Source organism: Trachypithecus francoisi, unplaced genomic scaffold, assembly GCF_009764315.1.
Source record: "Trachypithecus francoisi isolate TF-2019V2 unplaced genomic scaffold, Tfra_2.0 Lachesis_group1, whole genome shotgun sequence".
In the NCBI taxonomy this organism is placed as follows: Eukaryota; Metazoa; Chordata; class Mammalia; order Primates; family Cercopithecidae; genus Trachypithecus; species Trachypithecus francoisi.
This window is the reverse complement of record NW_022681454.1, coordinates 83,201,889-83,224,583: the sequence shown is the minus strand read 5'-3', so window position 1 is coordinate 83,224,583 and position 22,695 is coordinate 83,201,889. Positions and strand designations below refer to the sequence as shown.

The window sequence follows — 22,695 nt, the reverse complement described above, 5'->3', positions numbered from 1 at the left end:
TGTAATTTTTACATACACCTCTGTTTAACAATAACTTTGCTCATGCTGTTCATTTCGCAGGGAATTCTTGACCCTTTTTGTTCTCCCAGGAAACATCCTATTTGCCCTTCAAAAATCAGTTCATATATGCCCTGTGAAAAGACATCAATGAGGCCAGGCATGGTGGCTCACGCCTGCAATCCCAGCACTTTGGGAGGCCGAGGCAGCCTGATCACCTGAGGTCAAGAGTTCAAGAGCAGCCTGGCCAACATGGTGAAATTCCATCTCTACAAAAATACAAAAATTAGCAGGGCATGATGGCAGGTGCTTGTAATACCAACTACTTGGTAGACTGAGTCAGGAGAATCAACCCAGAAGGTGGAGGTTGCAGTGAGCTGAGATTGTACCATTGCACACCAGCCTGGGCAACAGAGCAAGACTCCATCTCAAAAAAAAAAACAAAAAAAACCCGTAGATGATTACTTGGGCACAGAATCCAGCACACCCTCCTTTTTGTTCCCGTAGTTCTGTGCATCTTCTTCTATACACGCTGGCTACTACATGGGTACTGATACGTCCTCCTCCCCTGCTAGATTGTGAGCTCTTCGGAAAAGTTCATGCAGGAGCTCTTGAACATAATACCTGACATTTACTAAAGCTTTTTAGCCTTAAAGTGAAATCAATTCTGCACCAAGTTTTAGTTGAGAACCTTAACCATAATCCATTATAACTATTTCATTTTTCATTTAAGTAATACAGAAACATAAGTAATAAAGTTAAAGCTACAAATAAATGTATTTTTATTACAAAAATAAAATCACTTGCCATAACAGAATTACTTTGTTTATAGAGAAATTAACAACATAAAGAAGAAAATGCTTGTGAAGAAGATTTTATATGATCAATCAACAAAGACATGAAGCATGAAGATTTTGAGAAAGGTTAGGAAACTATAGGGAAAGACAGGTACAAGTCACCAGGGAGAAAGTTGATGGCAAATGTGAGTGCTGGTGTCCGACAGCTTCACAAAAACTACAGTGCTTAATCAGAGGCAAAGGGAATAAAACAGAAACTCAAAAGAAATGAGAAATCAATAGCAACAACCAATGGTACACATTCATCTAAGAGCCTTTGGACCACCAAAAGTAAGTCAGATTTAATTAGTTCCACTAATCTATGTTTACTCTGGAAACTTGAAAACTTTGTGGCCTGAGTGTGCAAATAAAGTAAATTATCATTTTAAAAGTACATGAAGAAAAAAAGAAAACTCACCCCTACCTCACACCACCACAAAAATTAATTCAATATGGATCACAGACTGAAACATAAAAGCTAAAATTACAAAGCTTCTAGAAGAAAACATAGGAAAATATTCTCATAACTTTGGGGTAGGCAAGATTTCTTAGAAAGGGCACAAAAAAGATACTCAATCTAAAAGAAAAAAAAATATTTTGAGACAATCTCACTGTGTCACTCAGGCTGGAGTGCAGTGGCGCCATCTTGGCTAACTGCAACCTCCACTTCTTGGGTTCAAGCAATACTCCTGCCTCAGCCACATGAGTAGCTGGGATTACAGGCACCTGTCGCCACGACTGGCTAATTTTTTTGTATTTTTAGTAGAGTCAGGGTTTCACTACATTGGCCAGGTTGGTCTCAAACTCCTGACCTCAAGTGATCTGCCCACCTTGGCCTCCCAAAGTGCTGGGATTATAGGTGTGAGCCACCTTGCCCGGCTCTAAAATAAATTTTTAATGCATTGGATAGCATCAAAATTATAAACTTTTGTTTATCAAAAGACATATAAGAAGATGTAAAGGCAAGCCACAGATAATCATATTCATAGTACATTTATCTGACAAGACTTATATACATAATATTTATGAAATTTTATGCAAATCAACAATAAAAACAACCCAATAAAAATATAAACAAAAATCTTCAACAAATTCTTCCTAAAAGAAGATATAAAAATATTAGTCTACAAATAAATACAAATTAAAACCACAAGATACATTTTCACACCTAGTACAATGGCTAAAATTTAAAAGACCAAGACCCCAAATGTCACGCACATCACTGGTGGGACGAAGGACGGTACAACCTCTTTGGCAAACTGTTTGGCAGTTACCTACAAACACACAACTACTCTGTTTCTCAGTAATTCCACCATATGTATTTATTCAATTTAAGATGGATCACCAACCTAAACATAGAAGCTAAAATTATAAAGCTTCTAGATGAAAACACAGGAAAATATCCTCATGACTTGGGATAGGCAAGACTTCTTAGGGCACAAAAAAGACACTAAATCTAAAAGATATTTTTGATGCATTGGATATCATTAGAATTCCAAACTTTTGCTTATCAAAACACATATAATGAAATGAAATCATATGTATATAAAAACACTTGTACAAGAATGTTTTCATCAGCTATATTTATAGAAGTCCTAAACTGGAAGCAACCCATATTTTCATCAATAGAGGAATGGATAAACAATCTGGTTTAAAAGAACAATGAAATACTTTTCAGCAATAAGTAGAAATGAACTCTTTGTTGTTGTTGTTGTTGTTGTTGTTTTTATTATACTTTAAGTTCTAGGGTACATGTGCATAACGTGCAGGTTTGTTACATATGTATACTTGTGCCATGTTGGTGTGCTGCACCCATCAACTCGTCAGCACCCATCAACTCGTCATTTACATCAGGTATAACTCCCAGTACAGTCCCTCCCCCCTCCCCCCTCCCCGTGATAGGCCCCAGTGTGTGATGTTCCCCTTCCCGAGTCCAAGTGATCTCATTGTTCAGTTCCCACCTATGAGTGAGAACATGCGGTGTTCGGTTTTCTGTTCTTGCGATAGTTTGCTAAGAAATGAACTCTTGATACTTGCAACAACATGGATGAAGCTCAAAAACATGAAAGAAGCCAGATATAAGAGTATATGCTGCACACTTACATTTATATAAAATTCAAGGACAGGCAAAACATTGGTGATAGAAATAAAAATAGTAGTTGTCTAAGGGGGGTAAAATTTACTGAAAAGGGCACAAGGGAACTTTCTGGAATGAAAATTGGGGAAGGTGGTTACATGAGTGTATACAGTGATCAAAAGTCATCAAATTGTACCCTTAATATATGTGCATTTTACTCACAGTATGCAAATTTTACCTCAATTCTTAAATACAAAAATATTTGCATCAAAAATATTAAGAAGAAAGGCCTTGACCTTGGACTTCTCAGACTCCAGAATAGAAAAAAAAAAAAAAAAAAAAAAAAATTCCTTTTCTTTGTAAATTGCCCAGTTTCAGATATTTCTTTTCTTTTTTTTTTTTAAATACTTTAAGTTCTAGGGCACATGTGCACAACATGCAGGTTTGTTACATATGCATACATGTGCCATGTTGGTGTGCTGCACCCAGTAACTCGTCATTTATGTTAGGTATATCTCCTAATGCTATCCCTCCTCCCTCCCCCCACCCCATGACAGGCCCTGGTGTATGATGTTCCCCACCCTGTGTCCAAGTGTTCTCATTATTCAATTCCCACCTATGAGTGAGAACATGCAGTGTTTGGTTTTCTGTCCTTGCAACAGTTTGCTCAGAATGATGCAAAGGACATGTTCTCATCTTCTTTTATGGCTGCATAGTATTCCATGGTGTACATGTGCCACATTTTCTTAATCCAGTCTATCATTGATGGACATTTGGGTTGGTTCCAAGTCTTTGCTATTGTAAATAGTGCCACAGTGAACATATGTGTGCATATTTCTTTATAGCAGCATGATTTATAATCCTTTGGGTATATACCCAGTAATGGGATGGTTGGGTCAAATGGTATTTGTAGTTCTAGATCCTTGAGGAATTGCCACACTGTCTTCCACAATGGTTGAACTAGTTTATAGTCCCACCAATAGGGTAAAAGTGTTCCTATTTCTCCACATCCTCTCCAGCACCTGTTGTTTCCTGACTTTTTAATGATCGCCATTCTAACTGGTGTGAGATGGTATCTCACTGTGGTTTTGATTTGCATTTCAGATATTTCTTATAAGCAACAGAAAATGGACTAAGACACATCTAGTTACCTCCTCCTTGAAGCTATCTCCAATGTTCAAGGTGAAACATTAAAGATACAGCCCTGTCACATCCTTCCATCAGGAAACACAGGCTGCCTCTTGGGACCAGAGTCCTTCCCAGCCTCCCGTTGAGTAAGGTTGGGGATGGGGGCTGTGGAACTGTATTCTTAAAAGCCTTTTCTATGGATTCTGGATTCTGCCGAGTAGCCAGAGCTGAGAACCAATTATAAATAAGCTGCCCAGGCCGAGTGCTGTGGTTCATGCCTATAATCTCAGCACTTTGGGAGGCCAAGGAGGGCAGATCACTTAAGGTCAGGGGTTCCAGACCAGCCTGGACAACATGGTGAGACCCCCATCTCTACTAAAAATACAGAAATTAATCAGGCATGGTAGTGCATGCCTGTGGTCCAAGCTATTCAGGAGGCTGAGGTGAGAGGATGGCTTGAGACAGGGGGGTGGGGTGAAGCTTGCAGTGCACTCCAGTCTGGGTGACAGAGCAAGATTCTGTTTCAAAAAAAAAAAAAAAAAATGCTGTCCAATGTGGTGGGCACCAGCTCTTGTGGCTACCGAGCACTGGAAATGTGGCTAGTGAGACTGAGGACTGGATTTTAAACTTTATTTAATTTTAACTATTTGAAGTGATAATAAAGTTATTAGGAGACTTTTAAGTGTGTTTGTAACAACTTGATATGTGAACCTTCAATTTCAATTGTGAATTTTATAAATCTAAATATAGATTGAGCATTTACTTGGAAATTTAACATGTGAATTGAGATGTGCTGGAAGCGTCTGCATAAAAAAAGAATACAAGATATCTCATTACCGATTTTTAAAATATTGATTACGGCCGCTTACGCCTGTAATCCCAGCACTTTGGGAGGCCGAGGTGGGTGGATCATGAGGTCAGGAGATTGAGACCATACTGGCTAACATGGTGAAACTCCATCTCTACTAAAAATACAAAAATTAGCTGGGCGTGGTGGCATGTGCCTGTAATCCCAGTTACTCGGGAGGCTGAGGCAGGAGAATCGCTTGAACCAGGGAATCGGAGATTGCAGTGAGCTGAGATCGTGCCACTTGCACTCCAGCCTGGTGACAGGGCAAGACTCCATCTCAAAACAAACAACAACAAAAAAATTGACTACATGTTGGAATAATATTTTGGATGTGCCAGGTTGAATAAATACATTGTTGAAAATGAAAAAAAAAGTATATGTTTTTAGTGATGCTATTCTTTAATGTAATAATTTACTTGACAATTTACTGGGTTCTTACTCTATGCCAGACACAAAGCACTCTATTCAGGTAATTCTCACTACAAACTATGAAGTAAGTATTTCCTCAGGTTCTTACAGATAAGGAATGTGGAACTCAGAAAAGGTACTTAATTTGCCAAAAACATATAGCTAGAATATATACTCAATATAGTAGCTATATGAACCAAAGTACATATGATGCCAAAAATTTATGCTTTTAACTTCTCGTTACACTGATTCCTAATTTCCCCCAAATTTTTGGCACTACAGATGAGAAATCAAAAACATATTTAAATTTTAATATTAAAGTTGTCATAATTCTAGTATACCATTTCAATAATCCACTTTTAAACTTGAGGGCCACTGAACCTCAACAGGAAAAAATAAACCAAAAACTACGTGTATTATAAGTTTAAGCAAATAACACTAGTGTCTCAACTGACAGAAAGAACTGATATGTTTAAAACATAATAACTGAATTTTTTTTTTTGACACAGGGTCTTACCTTGTCATCCAGGCTGGAATGCGGTGGTGTGATCATGGCTCACTACAGCCTCAAACTCCAGGGTTCAAGCAGTCCTCCTGCCTCAGCCTTCTGTGTGGCTGGGAATACAGACACATGCCAGCACATTTGACTAATGTTTTTGTAGAAATGAGATCTCACTATATTGCTCAAGCGGGTCTTGAACTCCAGACGTCAAATGATCCTCCCACCTTAGCCTCCCAAAGTGTTGGGATTACAGACGTGGGCCACCATACCAAGCCAATAACTGGATTTTAAATTGAGTGATTTTGCTGGTGTTATTTGGTTTATATTACAAGGTGTGATGGCATTTGCAAAGTAGAATCATAGAAACCTAGAAGCAGTTATAATTTCAAGGGTCACTTGAGCCAACCTTCTACTCAAACAGGAATGCCACTATCATATTCCTGATAAATGATCACCTGGTCTCTTTTGGAACACTTCTGGTTGTGGGAACTTCCTGCCTTGTGAGTAGCCCCATCCATTATTGGACAACATTGTTCTTTAGAAAATTCATCTTGTTTTCCGATCCATTATTGGACAACTTTGTTCTTTAGAAAATTCATCTTGTTTTCTGGAATAACATTTGCTTCACAAACTGTGGTGAGGATTAAATGAGTTAAGTGCTTGGCATTATGCCTGGCACATAGTACGAGCCCAGTAAATGACAATTTCTACTATCAGTTTAATAAACATAATCCTCATGGTAGCATATACTTTTGAGTTACAATGAACTATCAATCATGTCCACCCATTTATACTCTGCCCTGAGAGAGTCCAAGGCAGGACCGTCCCCATCTGTTCTCAGACCTTTTCTTGCCAATTCATAGGACTCTTAAGTAAATTAAAATGAAAGAAAAATCATTTGATATAGAAAAATGTAGAAAACATATCTCATTATTGAAAGTAAAATTAATAATGACTTAAATTTTACAAAATGTTAAATATTCAAGTGAAGACAACAATAAATAATGCTTTCTATCTCACTCCAGTATCCAAACAACTAATGAAAATAACTAGCAGGCAGTAGTCAATAAATAGGAAATAAAGAATTTTTGTTATGTTTGCTAATGAACATGTACATATATTTTAAAATATAATTAAAGTAATTTTTACTGAGAAACAACTGCTTTCTAAGAAGAGAAATGCTTCACTGACTCCTTTTCAGCGTCAGAATGAAGACATGACTATTCTGGTATATTTCCCCACATGCCAACTCCTTTTTTTTTTTTTTTTTTTTTCTTTTTTTTTTTTTTATTATACTTTAAGTTCTAGGGTACATGTGCATGAAGTTTATATCATGTATAACTCCCCAATGCAATCCCTCCCTCCTCCCCCCTCCCCATGATAGGCCCCAGTGTGTGATGTTCCCCTTCCCGAGTCCAAGTGATCTCATTGTTCAGTTCCCACCTATGAGTGAGAACATGCGGTGTTTGGTTTCTCTTCTTGTGATAGTTTGCTAAGAATGATGGTTTCCAGCTGCATCCATGTCCCTACAAAGGATGCAAACTCATCCTTTTTGATGGCTGCATAGTATTCCATGGTATATATGTGCCACATTTTCTTAATCCAGTCTGTCACAGATGGACATTTGGGTTGATTCCAAGTCTTTGCTATTGTGAATAGTGCCGCAATAAACATACGTGTGCATGTGTCTTTGTAGTAGAGTAATTTATAATCCTTTGGGTATATACCCAGTAGTGGGATGGCTGGGTCATATGGTACATCTAGTTCTAGATCCTTGAGGAATCGCCATACTGTTTTCCATAATGGTTGAACTAGTTTACAATCCCACCAACAGTGTAAAAGTGTTCCTATTTCTCCACATCCTCTCCAACACCTGTTGTTTCCTGACTTCTTAATGATTGCCATTCTAACTGGTGTGAGATGGTATCTCATTGTGGTTTTGATTTGCATTTCTCTGATGGCCAGTGATGATGAGCATTTTTTCATGTGTCTGTTGGCTGTATGGATGTCTTCTTTTGAGAAATGTCTGTTCATATCCTTTGCCCACTTTTTGATGGGGTTGTTTGTTTTTTTCTTGTAGATTTGTTTGAGTTCTTTGTAGATTCTGGATATTAGCCCTTTGTCAGATGAGTAGGTTGCAAAAATTTTTTCCCATTCTGTAGGTTGCCTGTTCACTCTGATGGTAGTTTCTTTAGCTGTGCAAAAGCTCTTTAGTTTAATTAGATCCCATGTGTCAATTTTTGCTTTTGCTGCCGTTGCTTTTGGTGTTTTAGACATGAAGTCCTTGCCCATGCCTATGTCCTGAATGGTACTACCTAGATTTTCTTCTAGGGTTTTTATGGTATTAGGTCTAACATTTAAGTCTCTAATCCATCTTGAATTAATTTTCGTATAAGGGGTAAGGAAAGGATCCAGTTTCAGCTTTCTACTTATGGCTAGCCAATTTTCCCAGCACCATTTATTAAATAGGGAATCCTTTCCCCATTTCTTGTTTCTCTCAGGTTTGTCAAAGATCAGATGGCTGTAGATGTGTGGTATTATTTCTGAGGACTCTGTTCTGTTCCATTGGTCTATATCTCTGTTGTGGTACCAGTACCATGTTGTTTTGGTTACTATAGCCTTGTAGTATAGTTTGAAGTCAGGTAGCGTGACGCCTCCAGCTTTGTCCTTTTGACTTAGGATTGTCTTGGCAATGCGGGCTCTTTTTTGGTTCCATATGAACTTTAAAGCAGTATTTTCCAATTCTGTGAAGAAAGTCATTGGTAGCTTGATGGGGATGGCATTGAATCTATAAATCACCTTGGGCAGTATGGCCATTTTCACGATATTGATTCTTCCTATCCATGAGCATGGTATGTTCTTCCATTTGTTTGTGTCCTCTTTGATTTCACTGAGCAGTGGTTTGTAGTTCTCCTTGAAGAGGTCCTTGACATCCCTTGTAAGCTGGATTCCTAGGTATTTGATTCTCTTTGAAGCAATTGTGAATGGAAGTTGATTCCTGATTGGCTCTCTGCTTGTCTGTTACTGGTGTATAAGAATGCTTGTGATTTTTGCACATTAATTTTGTATCCTGAGACTTTGCTGAAGTTGCTTATCAGCTTAAGGAGATTTTGGGCTGAGATGATGGGGTTTTCTAAATATACAATCATGTCATCTGCAAACAGGGACAATTTGACCTCTTCTTTTCCTAACTGGATACCCTTGATTTCTTTCTCTTGCCTGATTGCCCTAGCCAGAACTTCCAACACTATGTTGAATAGGAGTGGTGAGAGAGGGCATCCCTGTCTTGTGCCAGTTTTCAAAAGGAATTTTTCCAGTTTTTGCCCATTCAGTATGATATTAGCTGTGGGTTTGTCATAAATAGCTCTTATTATTTTGAGGTACGTTCCATCAATACCAAATTTATTGAGCGTTTTTAGCATAAAGGGCTGTTGAATTTTGTCAAAAGCCTTTTCTGCATCTATTGAGATAATCATGTGGTTCTTGTCTTTGGTTCTGTTTATATGCTGGATTACGTTTATTGATTTGCGAATGTTGAACCAGCCTTGCATCCCAGGGATGAAGCCCACTTGATCATGGTGGATAAGCTTTTTGATGTGCTGCTGAATCCGGTTTGCCAGTATTTTCTTGAGGATTTTTGCATCGATGTTCATCAGGGATATTGGTCTAAAATTCTCTTTTTTTGTTGTGTCTCTGCCAGGCTTTGGTATCAGGATGATGTTGGCCTCATAAAAAGAGTTAGGGAGGATTCCCTCTTTTTCTATTGATTGAAATAGTTTCAGAAGGAGTGGTACCAGCTCCTCCTTGTACCTCTGGTAGAATTCAGCTGTGAATCCATCTGGTCCTGGACTTTTTTTGGTGGGTAGGCTATTAATTGTTGCCTCAATTTCAGAGCCTACTATTGGTCTATTCAGGGATTCAACTTCTTCCTGGTTTAGTCTTGGGAGAGTGTAAGTGTCCAGGAAATTATCCATTTCTTCTAGATTTTCTAGTTGATTTGCGTAGAGGCATTTATAGTATTCTCTGATGGTTGTTTGTATTTCTGTGGGGTCGGTGGTGATATCCCCTTTATCATTTTTTATTGCGTCTATTTGATTCTTCTCTCTTTTCTTCTTTATTAGTCTAGCTAGCGGTCTGTCAATTTTGTTGATCTTTTCAAAAAACCAACTCCTGGATTCATTGATTTTTTGGAGGGTTTTTTGTGTCTCTATCTCCTTCAGTTCTGCTCTGATCTTAGTTATTTCTTGCCTTCTGCTAGCTTTTGAATGTGTTTGCTCTTGCCTCTCTAGTTCTTTTAATTGTGATGTTAGAGTGTCAATTTTAGATCTCTCCTGCTTTCTCTTGTGGGCATTTAGTGCTATAAATTTCCCTCTACACACTGCTTTAAATGTGTCCCAGAGATTCTGGTATGTTGTATCTTTGTTCTCATTGGTTTCAAAGAACATCTTTATTTCTGCTTTCATTTCGTTATGTACCCAGTAGTCATTCAGGAGCAGGTTGTTCAGTTTCCACGTAGTTGAGCGGTTTTGATTGAGTTTCTTAGTCCTGAGTTCTAGTTTGATTGCACTGTGGTCTGAGAGACAGTTTGTTATAATTTCTGTTCTTGTACATTTGCTGAGGAGTGCTTTACTTCCAATTATGTGGTCAATTTTGGAATAAGTGCGATGTGGTGCTGAGAAGAATGTATATTCTGTTGATTTGGGGTGGAGAGTTCTATAGATGTCTATTAGGTCTGCTTGGTGCAGAGATGAGTTCAATTCCTGGATATCCTTGTTAACTTTCTGTCTCGTTGATCTGTCTAATGTTGACAGTGGAGTGTTGAAGTCTCCCATTATTATTGTATGGGAGTCTAAGTCTCTTTGTAGGTCTCTAAGGACTTGCTTTATGAATCTGGGTGCTCCTGTATTGGGTGCATAGATATTTAGGAGAGTTAGCTCTTCCTGTTGAATTGATCCCTTTACCATTATGTAATGGCCTTCTTTGTCTCTTTTGATCTTTGATGGTTTAAAGTCTGTTTTATCAGAGACTAGGATTGCAACCCCTGCTTTTTTTTGTTCTCCATTTGCTTGGTAGATCTTCCTCCATCCCTTTATTTTGAGCCTATGTATGTCTCTGCATGTGAGATGGGTCTCCTGAATACAGCAGACTGATGGGTCTTGACTCTTGATCCAGTTTGCCAGTCTGTGTCTTTTAATTGGAGCATTTAGTCCATTGACATTTAAGGTTAATATTGTTATGTGTGAACTTGATCCTGTCATTATGATATTAACTGGTTATTTTGCTCGTTAGTTGATGCAGTTTCTTCCTAGCTTCGATGGTCTTTACATTTTGGCATGTTTTTGCAATGACTGGTACCGGTTGTTCCTTTCCATGTTTAGGGCTTCCTTCAGGGTCTCTTGTAAGGCAGGCCTGGTGGTGACAAAATCTCTAAGCATTTGCTTATCTGTAAAGGATTTTATTTCTCCTTCACTGATGAAGCTTAGTTTGGCTGGATATGAAATTCTGGGTTGAAAATTCTTTTCTTTAAGAACGTTGAATATTGGCCCCCACTCTCTTCTGGCTTGTAGAGTTTCTGCCGAGAGGTCTGCTGTTATTCTGATGGGCTTCCCTTTGTGGGTAACCCGACCTTTCTCTCTGGCTGCCCTTAAGATTTTTTCTTTCATTTCAACTTTGGTGAATCTGGCAATTATGTGTCTTGGAGTTGCTCTTCTGGAGGAGTATCTTCGTGGCGTTCTCTGTATTTCCTGAATTTGAATGTTGGCCTGCCCTACTAGGTTGGGGAAGTTCTCCTGGATGATATCCTGAAGAGTGTTTTCCAACTTGGTTCCATTTTCCCCCTCACTTTCAGGCACCCCAATCAGACGTAGATTTGGTCTTTTTACATAATCCCATACTTCTTGCAGGCTTTGTTCATTTCTTTTTCTTCGTTTTTCTTTTGGTTTCTCTTCTCGCTTCATTTCATTCATTTGATCCTCAATCGCTGATACTCTTTCTTCCAGTTGATCGAGTCGGTTACCGAAGCTTGTGCATTTGTCACGTATTTCTCGTGTCATGGTTTTCATCTCTGTCATTTCGTTTATGATCTTCTCTGCATTAATTAGTCTAGCTGTCAATTCTTCCACTTTTTTTTCAAGATTTTTAGTTTCTTTGCGCTGGGTACGTAATTCCTTCTTTAGCTCTGAGAGGTTTGATGGACTGAAGCCTTCTTCTCTCATCTCATGAAAGTCATTCTCTGACCAGCTTTGATCCGTTGCTGGCGATGGGCTGCGCTCCTTTGCAGGGGGAGATGCGCTCTTATTTTTTGAATTTCCAGCTTTTCTGCCCTGCTTCTTCCCCATCTTTGTGGTTTTATCTGTCTCTGGACTTTGATGATGGTGACGTACTGATGGGGTTTTGGTATAGGTGTCCTTCCTGTTTGATAGTTTTCCGTCTGACAGTCAGAAGGAGTGTCTGTTGGTCTGTTAGAGATTGCTTGAGGTCCACTCCAGACCCTGTTTGCCTGGGTATCAGCAGCAGAGGTTGCCGAAGATAGAATATTGCTGAACAGCAAGTGTACCTGTCTGATTCTTTCTTTGGAAGTTTCCTCTCAGGGGTGATGCCACCCTGTGAGGTGTGGGATATCAGACTGCCCCTAGTGGGGGATGTCTCCCAGCTAGGCTACTCAGGGGTCAGGGACCCACCTGAGCAGGCAGTCTGTCCGTTCTCAGATCTCAACCTCCGCGTTAGGAGATCCACGGCTCTCCCCAAAGCTGTCAGACAGAATCGTTCGCATCTGCAGCGGCCCCGCTCTTTCCCCTAATGGACTGCAGCTGTGCGCTGTCCGCAGAGGTAGAGTCTACAGAGACAGGCAGGCTTCCTTGAGCTGCTGTGAGCTCCACCCAGTTCGAGCTTCCCAGCGGCTTTGTTTACCTACTTAAGCCTCAGCAATGGCGGGCGCCCCTCCCCCAGCCTCGCTGCTGCCTTGCGGATAGATCGCCGCAGACGGCTGTGTTAGCAGTGAGGGAGGCTCCGTGGGCGTGGGACCCTCCCGGCCAGGTGTGGGATATATTCTCCTGGTGTGCCTGTTTCCTTAAAGCGCAGTATTGGGGTGGGAGTTACCCGATTTTCCAGGTGTTGTGTGTCTCAGTTCCCCTGGCTAGGAAAAGGATTTCCTTCCCCCTTGCGCTTCCAGGTGAGGCGATGCCTCGCCCTGCTTCAGCTCACGCTGGTCAGGCTGCAGCAGCTGACCCGCACCGATTGTCCGGCACTCCCTAGAGAGATGACCCCAGTACCTCAGTTGAAAATGCAGAAATCACCGGTCTTCTGTGTCGCTCGCGCTGGGAGTTGGAGACTGGAGCTGTTCCTATTCGGCCATCTTGCTCCGCCCCCCCCCCCCCCCCCCCCCGCCAACTTCCTATTGTCATCAATAAACACTCTCTTTAGAGATCTCAAGCCTTATGACTAGGGAAGGGAGAATATGTAATTATTTCATTCATCATAATATACAGAAAAAATTACACGAGTAAAAGATTAAATAAGAACAGAAAATATAATTCCTATTGTCAGAACAAACCAAGCCTGGCCTTTGCTTAACCCTAAAGAAAAATGAGACACTTCCCTTGCCCTGTAATTTCCTGTTGGCCTAAGTATTCTACTTGGAAATTTTTTTATTAATCACTTTTAAAAATACATAACCTCTCTAAAAAATAGAAATTATAAACAGAAAAATAGAGACATTTAGAATTTATAATTATTAATAGATATTTTTCCCACTGGTTTTATGGTTTCCTTTTTAATCTACCTCAAATTAATTTTGGTGTAAGGTATACAGCAGAGATTTAGCTTTATATTTTCTAAATGGATAGTTGATATTCTAATTAGCATTTAATCAGTAATCAATAGACCATCTTTTCCCTACTGATCTGAAATGTTATTTTAAAACTGCCTTTCCAACTATAGAGATTTTGATGGAATTTGCATTAAAATCACAGAATAAATTAAGAAATTATTTTCCTTTACATTTTCAAAAAGGTTTCAATATATAGATTCTACATTTTTATTAATTCCTACATGTTTTATATTTGTTTTCCTTTTGTCTTTAACTTGGTTTTCCCTTGATGTATACTAACTCTTTACTTTTACTATGTCAGGAAATTATTTATTCTTTTTTATTTTGAAACTGACCACCTTATTGGCCTTTACAAAATTTTTTTCTAATAGGTTTTGTATTAATTAATTTCTGTCTTTGCAATATAATTATATTACTTACACAAAATTATTTCATTTCCTCTTTTAAGAAGCATTTAGTTTTAATGTCTAATTACCTTGACTAAAACTTCCAGAAAATAATATATAATAGTGTTGATATTCTGTTATTATAACTATCTTAACAGATATCCAGTATGGTCCTTGGCTTTATGAAAATGCCTCTTGATTTTCATTCTCAAGCATGGTGTTGTCCATTAGTTTGAGGTAGATGTTTTATTCATGTTAGGAAGTTTCCTATTTTTAAAATATTAGCTATGGGAATTAATGTTGGCTTTTTATTAGAATTTCCTTTGCTCTCATAGAAATAATCATATTTTCCTGTCAATATTAATATGGTGAACTATATAAAAACTTTTAACAGTTCTACAATAAACACTTCTTGGTTATGATAAGTCATTCTTTTTTTGTTTGTTTGTTTTGAGACAGAGTCTCGCTCTGTCACCCAGACTGGAGCACAGTGGTATGATCTGAGCTCACTGCAACCTCCGCCTCCTTGGTTCAAGGGATTCTCCTGCCTCAGCCTCCCAAGTAGCTGGGATTATAGGTGTGAGCCACTGTGCCTAGCCCTGGTAAGTTATTCTTTTTATATACTACTGGGTCCCAGCTGCTAATATTTTATTTTGAATTTTTCCACCTGTTTTTAAAGGTAAAATTACTCTGTAGTTTGAGAAAAAAATATTAATAGTAATTGCTTATTATTTTCATATACTTTCAACTCTTTTAGTATCATAGGATTATAGGCAAAACATCTGAAAAGAATAGAAAAATATATTCTTTTAGGGACTTTGTTGCTTTGCTGGTTTTCCTATGCATGAGTCTTTGAATTGAAATTTGTGAATCAAAGAGAAACAATTGCTTTGGAAAGCAAGATTCAACTTTCATATTTAACTGAGTCACACAAATTCCTTACCTAAGTGAGGATATAACAAACTACACAAAAATATACCAAAGCAATGGTTGAGAAAATCTTACGGGTAATTTGGGCAAAACAAATATGGAACATGAACCATGAATACATGGAAGCAGTATATTCTACTGATTGAAATCATGCTCTAGCTTGGGTTCAAAACCTAGCTTTGTCACTTATTAGCTGAATGAACTCAAGTGAGATTTTTTAACCTCATGAAACCTCAGTTTACACATTTGTAAACAGAATAATAATGCCTTCTTTATATAAAAGGGCAGAGAAGATACTCTGTGTACCCACATACACACACAAACCCACACATAATTAACTGTGTATTAGTGGTTCTTTTAATTTAAAATGAATATACTTGTGAAGCTTGTTTAAAATGCATATTTCAGGGCCCTATTTGCAGAGTCTGAATAAGGTATGGGTAGGGCACATAAATCTACAGCTTTATCAGGCACTATAAGTAATTCTGTTGCAAAGGATTCCTGAATCACACCTTGTGAAACATTACTCTGTGTTATTTGCCTTTAGTGCCTTTGGCCTTTTCTGAATGCTGTAAGTGGGAGAGAGAAAATAATGGTTAGGAAAGGCTTCAAGGTTGCTGTTAACTGTTTGATATTTCAGATCCACAAATCTGAAACCTGAGGATCAGCTCTTGCAAACAAAACTTACAAGCAACTATTATAACTTATCAGTATTTTTGTAACTTAAAATGAGAAATGTAGATATAAATTTGAAAAGTAATCAATAAGATTCACAATAATAATGACAAAAGGTAAGGAGAAAAACCAAATGTTGATGTCAACAAATGTAGAAAATGTGTTTTTCCAAAATTCAACACCCATTTATAACTAGAACTCTTAGCAAACCAGAAATAGAAGGGAACTTCCTCAACCCAATAAACAGCATGTATCAAAAATCTACAGTTAACATTGGCCAAGTGCGGTGGCTCACACCTGTAATCCCAGCACTTTGGGAGGCCAAGGTTGGTGGATCACTTGAGGTCAGGAGTTGGAGATCAGCCTGGCCAACATGGTGAAACTCTGTCTCTACTAAAAATACAAAAATTAGCCAGGCATAGTGGCAAGCACCTGTAATCCCAGCTACTTGGAAGGCTGAGGGAGGAGAATTGCTTGAATCTAGGAAGCAGAATTTGCAGTGAGCCAAGATCTTGCCACTGCACTCCTGCCTGGGCAACAGAACCAGACTGTCTCAAAAAACAAAAAACAAAACAAAACAAAACCAAAAAAGAAACTACAGTTAACATTATACTTAATGATGAAAGACCGAACATTTTCTTCCTAAGGTCAAGAATAAGACAAGGATATTCTAGAAGTAGTCAACATTGCACTGGAGGTTCTAGCACTTACAATAAGGCAAGAAAAAGAATACAAAGCATCTGAATTGGAAAAGAAGTAAAACTATTTACTTTCAGATGACATAATAGTGTATGTAGTCAACCATAAAATAAATTCTTTGGCATCTAGAAAAAAATGATTAGAACAAATAAGTGAATTTAGCAAGGTCACAGGACTGTAAAGTCAATGTAAAAATGAATTTTACTTCTATATAATAGCAAAGAACAACTGGAATATAAAATGAAAATTAAGAATATGGCGGGGTACAGTGGCTCACACCCGTAATCCCAGCACTTTGGGAGGTCAAGGCAGGCAGATCACAAGGTCAGGAGATTGAGACCATTCTGGCTAACACAGTGAAACCCCGTCTCTACTAAAACACAAAAAATTAGCTGGGTGTGGTGGTGGGTGCCTGTGGTCCCAGCTACTTGGGAGGCTGAGGCAGGAAAATCACTTGAACCCAGGAGGCAGAGGTTGCAGTGAGCCAAGATGACACCACTGCACTCCAGCCTGGGTGACGGAGCGAGACTCTGTCTCGAAAAAAGAAAAAATACACATGCCAAGCAATGAGTCTGTGCCCAACTCAATAAAGAGCACACATGTACAATGCACAGAGTTCTCTGCCAGTTGGATAAGGAACAAATCCAAAGATGAGTATGCCCCCAAAAGAGTTTACAACTAGTAGTGTAGCAGGGAACAAGCCAGGAGTACTAAAATGAACAAGTATTTGGCATCTATAAGAGAAACTTAGATAATTATTTGTAATTGTCAATCATCCTTTCCCCAATTTCTGAGATATTTTATTTGTTTAGAAATTAGTAGATATTTTTACAATGTCATAAGAAAAATATGATTGTTGAAATAACAGATATTTTTAATATTCTAGGGGAGTTTTTTTTTAAATCTTTTTCAGCCATATAATGAAAAAGGTCTACGAAGAAGATGGAGTTGGATCTTGAACCACAGTCTTTCAATCAGGTGTGCTAACACAGTGAATCTAACACAGTGAATCAGAAATCAGCCAATCAGAAAAATGGCTAACATCAGGTGGTTCAATAGAAGGAATTTAATACAGAGCATTAGTTACAAAAGTGTTAGTAATGTTAAATGGAGGACAGTGAGGAAACAGTGAGATTAATAATAATAGGATACTCCTACTACCCCAAGAGCAGGAGGCATAAATGCAAGAGGCTGCTTAAAGTCAGGAATGGCCAACAGGATCTGGGATTAGAAAGGGAGATACTCTCTGTTGGAAGATGAAATCACCATGGGAGACACCTCCTGAAACAATAAATTCAAGAGCAAACAGAAAATAAGGGGCCTGGGTAAGTAGGATTTATCAGGTGGAAATGGGGCAGGAGAAAGGCTTCCTATTCCAGGCAAATGAGAATTCATGTGTAAAGATATATATTGGGGGAAACTCCACCCCTGATATTTAACGTGGGTTCTTTTCTATTTCCCTAAGTGTCTCGGCTGGTCTGAGAAATAAAGGGAAAGAGTACAAAAGAGAGAAATTTTAAAGCTGGGTGTCTGGGGGAGACATCACATGTTGGCAGGTTCCGTGATGCTCTCTGAGCCATAAAACCAGCAAGTTTTCATTGGCAATCTTCAAAAGAGGAGGGAGTGCACCAATAGGGTGTGGGTCACAGAGATCACATGCTTCTCAAGGTAATAAAATATCACAAAGCAAATGGAGGCAGGGCGAGATCACAGGACCACAGGATGGGGCAAAATTAAAATAGCTAATGAAGTTTCGGGCTTGCACTGTCATTGATAACATCTTATCAGGAGACAGGGTTTGAGAGCAGACAACCTGTCTGACCAAAATTTATTAGGTGGGAATTTCCTCATCCTACTAAGCCTTGGAGTGCTACAGGAGACCAGGGCTTATTTCATCCCTTCAACTTTGACCGTAAAAGGCGGCTGCCCCCTGGGGGCCATTTATAGGCCTACCCTCAGGACACATTCTCTTTCTCAGGAATATTCCTCACTGAGAAAAAGAATTCAGCAATAGTTCTCCTATTTGCCTTTGAAACAAGAGAAATGTGGCTCTATTCTGTCTGGCTCACCAGCAGTCAGAGTCCAAAGTCTTATCTCTCTTGTTCCCTGAACATTGTTGTTATCCTGTTCTTTCCAAGGTGCCAGATTTCATATTGTTCAAACACACATGCTCTACAAAAAATTTGTGCAGTCAACGCAATCATCACAGGGTCCTGACACAACATACATCCTCCTCTGCTTACGAAGATGACGGGATTAAGAGATTAAAGTAAAGACAGGCATAGGAAATCACAAGGGTATTGACTGGGGAAGTGATAAGTGTCCATGAAATCTTCACAATTTATGTTCAGAGACTGCAGTAAAGACAGGCATTAGAAATTATAAAAGTATTAATTTGGGGAACTAATAAATGTCCATGAAATCTTCACAATTTATGTTCTTTTGCTGTGACTTCAGCCCGTCCCTCCGTTTGGGGTCCCTGATTTCCCACAACAGACATAGAGGCAGGAGATATTCCTATGGAATTCCTGTGGAAGCACATCTGGAGAATAGAAATTAAACTAGTTTAATTTCTACACACAGAGAAAAAAAAAGAAATAGGTCCGTGAAAGTAAGAGCACTGCATCAAAATAGGGGCTCATTCTTCTTTCTACATGAAATGAAGAGTCATTGAAGATTTTAAGGCAAGAGCATGACATCACCCCAGGTTTACTTTAGGAAGACTAATATAGTAGTTTTGTGTAAGGTAAAGTGGATTAGATGCACTATAAGTTCCTGCTATGGAGTCTCAACTTGGCTCTTAATACTGCTCATTAATCCTCTTCCTATAGCCACAGAAGCTTTTCCACGCCTTCTCCATTAGTGTCAGATCCTACTTCCATCTTCCACCCCCAAGAGACACCTCCTGCTTTAAGAAACTTTAGCCACAGTGGTCCCTTTACTGAGACAAATTTCTGGAGGCATGAGCCATGCCCAAATCACTAGCCAGAACCCCACTCCTAGTGAAGTGGTTTCCACAGAGCAGAAACACAGAGAAAATGGTTACTGAACTGATTTGGAGACTGGGAGAAATGAGAAAATTTTAGGAAACCAAACTAAGTTGTTTTTTTTTTTTTTTTTTGATGGAGTCTTGCTCTGTTGCCCAGGCTGGAGTGCAGTGGCACAATCTTGGCCCACTGCAACCTCCACCTCATGGGTTCAAGCAATTCTCCTGACTCAGCCTCCCTAGTAGCTGGGATTACAGGTGTGCACCACCAGACTCAGCTAAGTTTTGTATTTTTAGTAGAGATGGGGTTTCACCTTGTTGGCCAGGCTGGTCTTGAACTCCTGACCTCAGGTGATCCACCCGCCTCGGCCTCCCAAAGTGCTGAGATTACAGGCATAAGACACCATGCCCTGCCCAAGCTAAGATTTTAAAAAACCTGCTTGGTGACTATAATCCTACCATCTTCCATCATTCCTTCCATTCTTGCTTCTCAAGACAAAAATATTTATCAATACCTGCTAGCCACAGGAAGTGTACTCAATGCTATGAATACAGATATTAACAAAATATATGATATATGCCTTCAAGAATTTAATAGTACAGTGAATAAGACAAAAAGGATATGTAATAGATAAGTAATACTTTTGAAGGAGGTTCCCAGTCAGGGTCCCAACCAAAAAGAAAGGCACACTCAAGATAATTCTGGAAGAGGTTATTTCCAAAGAGACTATTTACAAAGATATTAGTATAGGGAAACCACAAAGGATGGTGCAGTAACCTCGGGTTAGAAGTAGCCAAACTGTTACTACCACTGGGATCCAAGGACAAGAAGAGGAATTTGGTGTGACCCTGGATGGAGGAGGAGTTATGCAGAATAACTATGAGGACAGTGACTTAACATTGAAGAACACAGCCAGCACAAGGCAAGCCCACAGGAAGAGCATAGCTGGGGTACTCAATACCCTGATCTCACCACCACCTCCCCCAACCCCACAACTGATAAAATTATCTCCTGCGAGGATTACTGCTCATGCCTGTAATCCCAGCACTTTGGGAGACCAAGGCAGGTGGATCACCTGAGGTCGCGAGTTCGAGGCCAGCCTCACCAACATGGTGAAAACGCGTCTCTACTAAAAAAATACAAAATGAGTTCAGCGTGGTGGTGCATGCCTGTAATCCCAGCTACTCAGGAGGCTGAGGCAGGACAACAGCTTGAACCCGGGAAGTACAGGTTGTGGTGGGCGGAGATTGTGTCATTGCATTCCAGCCTGGGCAACAAGAGCAAAACTCCATTAAAAAAAAAAGATTTCTCCATTGTCTACTGAATTATTGCTGTTTCTTCTGCCACAGTCTCAATCTCCCTTCTTCCCTCCCTTTTCCTGTCTTCCTACCTCTGGTACCTTGTTATTTTTATATTTTATATACTACATTGTATTTCATCTATGAGACCTCTTTTTGGAAGGAAAAAGAAGGTATTGGAAATCCTTAAACTCACACCTGTAATACCAGCACTTTGGGAGGTCAAGGTGGGTGGATCACTTGAGATCAGGAGTTCAAGTCCAGCTTGGCCAACATGATGAAATCCCATCTCTACTAAAAATACAAAAATTAGCCCAAACTCGCTTGAACCCAGGAGGCGAAGGCTACAGTGAGCCGAGTTTGTGCTGCTGCACTCCAGCCTGGGCGAAGAGCGAGACTCTGTCTCAAAAAAAAAAAAAAAAAGAAGAAGAAGAAACAAAATGGTATGCTACCATTTGTAGGAAATATACATATATATGTAAATATCTATATTTGCGTGTGTGTGTGTACTGTGCGTAAAGGAGTGGGGAGAATCTCTTTGGAAAAATGCAACCAGAAAGTGTTAACAGTGATTGTCTGCCTCTGAGGAAGGGGAAGTATGGGACTGGGCAATTGGAGTGGAAGGGAAAATATCTTTCACTGTATATATTTTATACATTTTGAATGTTGTATCATGTAAATTAATCACTTAGTGAATAAATATAGTGACCCCCATTTCAAAATGCAAAACAGCATATCATTATATAAGAATTATGAAATATTCATATATTCATTTTATATGAACTATAAAATATGAATTATATCATTCATATTTCTGCCACCAGGAATTAACAACTGTTGACTTCTGTCAAATTGGCCCTCAGTCCTTTTATGGCATGTGAAAAAAATAAAACTTTATATTTAAAGTTCTTTCAACAAACCGCGGCCAGTCACGGTCGCTCACGCTTGCAATCCCAGCAAACTTTGGAAAGACAAGCTGGGCAAATCATTTGAGGTCAGGAGTTTCAGACCAGCCTGGCCAACATGGTGAAGCCCCATCTCTACTAAAAATACAAAAATTAGCCGGGCATGGTGGCACGCACCTGTAGTCCCAGCTACTGGGGAGGCTGAGTCAGGAGAATCACTTGAACCTGGGAGGTGGAGGTTGCAGTGAGCTGAGATCACGCCATTGCACTCCAGCCTGGACAACAGAGCAATATTTTGTCTGAAAAAACAAACAAACAAACAAACAACAACAACAAAAAACCCGTAACCTCCCAGTCCCTTTCCTATTTCCCTAGGTGCAGTCACTACTGTGAGTTTGGTGTATATCCTTCAGGGTAATTCTTCATCCTTTTACGCACCTATAAGAGCTTTCATAACCAATGTAAAGTTTTGCACGTGTATTTTAAGTTTCCAAAGCAATATCTTCCTCTATGCATAATTCTGCAACTTGTGCTTTTTTCACTTGAAACCATTTTGGAAATTATCTATACTAATATACATAGAGCTATTTCATTTTACAATATTGTTCATTAATATTCTAGCATATAAATACATAATATTTTGTTCCCCTTTTCTATTTTTATTTCTTTTCTACTAATGAAGGATTGGTTGTTTCCATTTCTTTGCTCTTACTAACAATGCTGCAATAAAAATCCCTAGATTTAGGAGACTAAGTCTCCTTAGTCACATGTGCAAGAGTTGCAAGAGTGGTTCTCATGTATGTTTCCAGAAGTGGAACTGCTAGTTCTAGTTTCAGTTCACCAGAGCCAGCCAGATTGCTGCCCAAAGTTACTGTATCATTTTGAATTCTGCTAGACCTATGGAAGTATATCATTTTTTCCCATACCCTGACCAACATTTAATGTTGTCAGATTTTAAAGTTTTCCTCAGTCTGATGAGTGAGCATTTTTTACCCTATGGTTTTTGATTCACATTTACTAGTGAAGTTAGACAAACTCTCATGTGTTTATTAATCATTTGGATTTATTCTCTGTGAATTACATGTTTATATTCTTGGTCTGCTTTTTTGAGTTGGGTTATTTAATTCATTCAATATTTAACACATATTTAAGAAATACCTACTAGGTGTCAAGCATTATTATTGTCCCA

General features: G+C 39.0%; 1 protein-coding gene across 1 annotated transcript in view; it reads right to left on the bottom strand.

Annotated features, from left to right (window-relative positions):
* Positions 1-20,823, bottom strand: part of CNGA1 (cyclic nucleotide gated channel subunit alpha 1) — a 42,138-nt gene extending 21,315 nt beyond the window's left edge. Inside the window, exon 1 of the mRNA XM_033214746.1 lies at positions 20,800-20,823. The gene's annotated coding sequence lies outside the window, so the exon portion shown is untranslated. The remainder of the gene's footprint in view (positions 1-20,799) is intronic.
* Between the last annotated feature and the right edge of the window lie 1,872 nt (positions 20,824-22,695).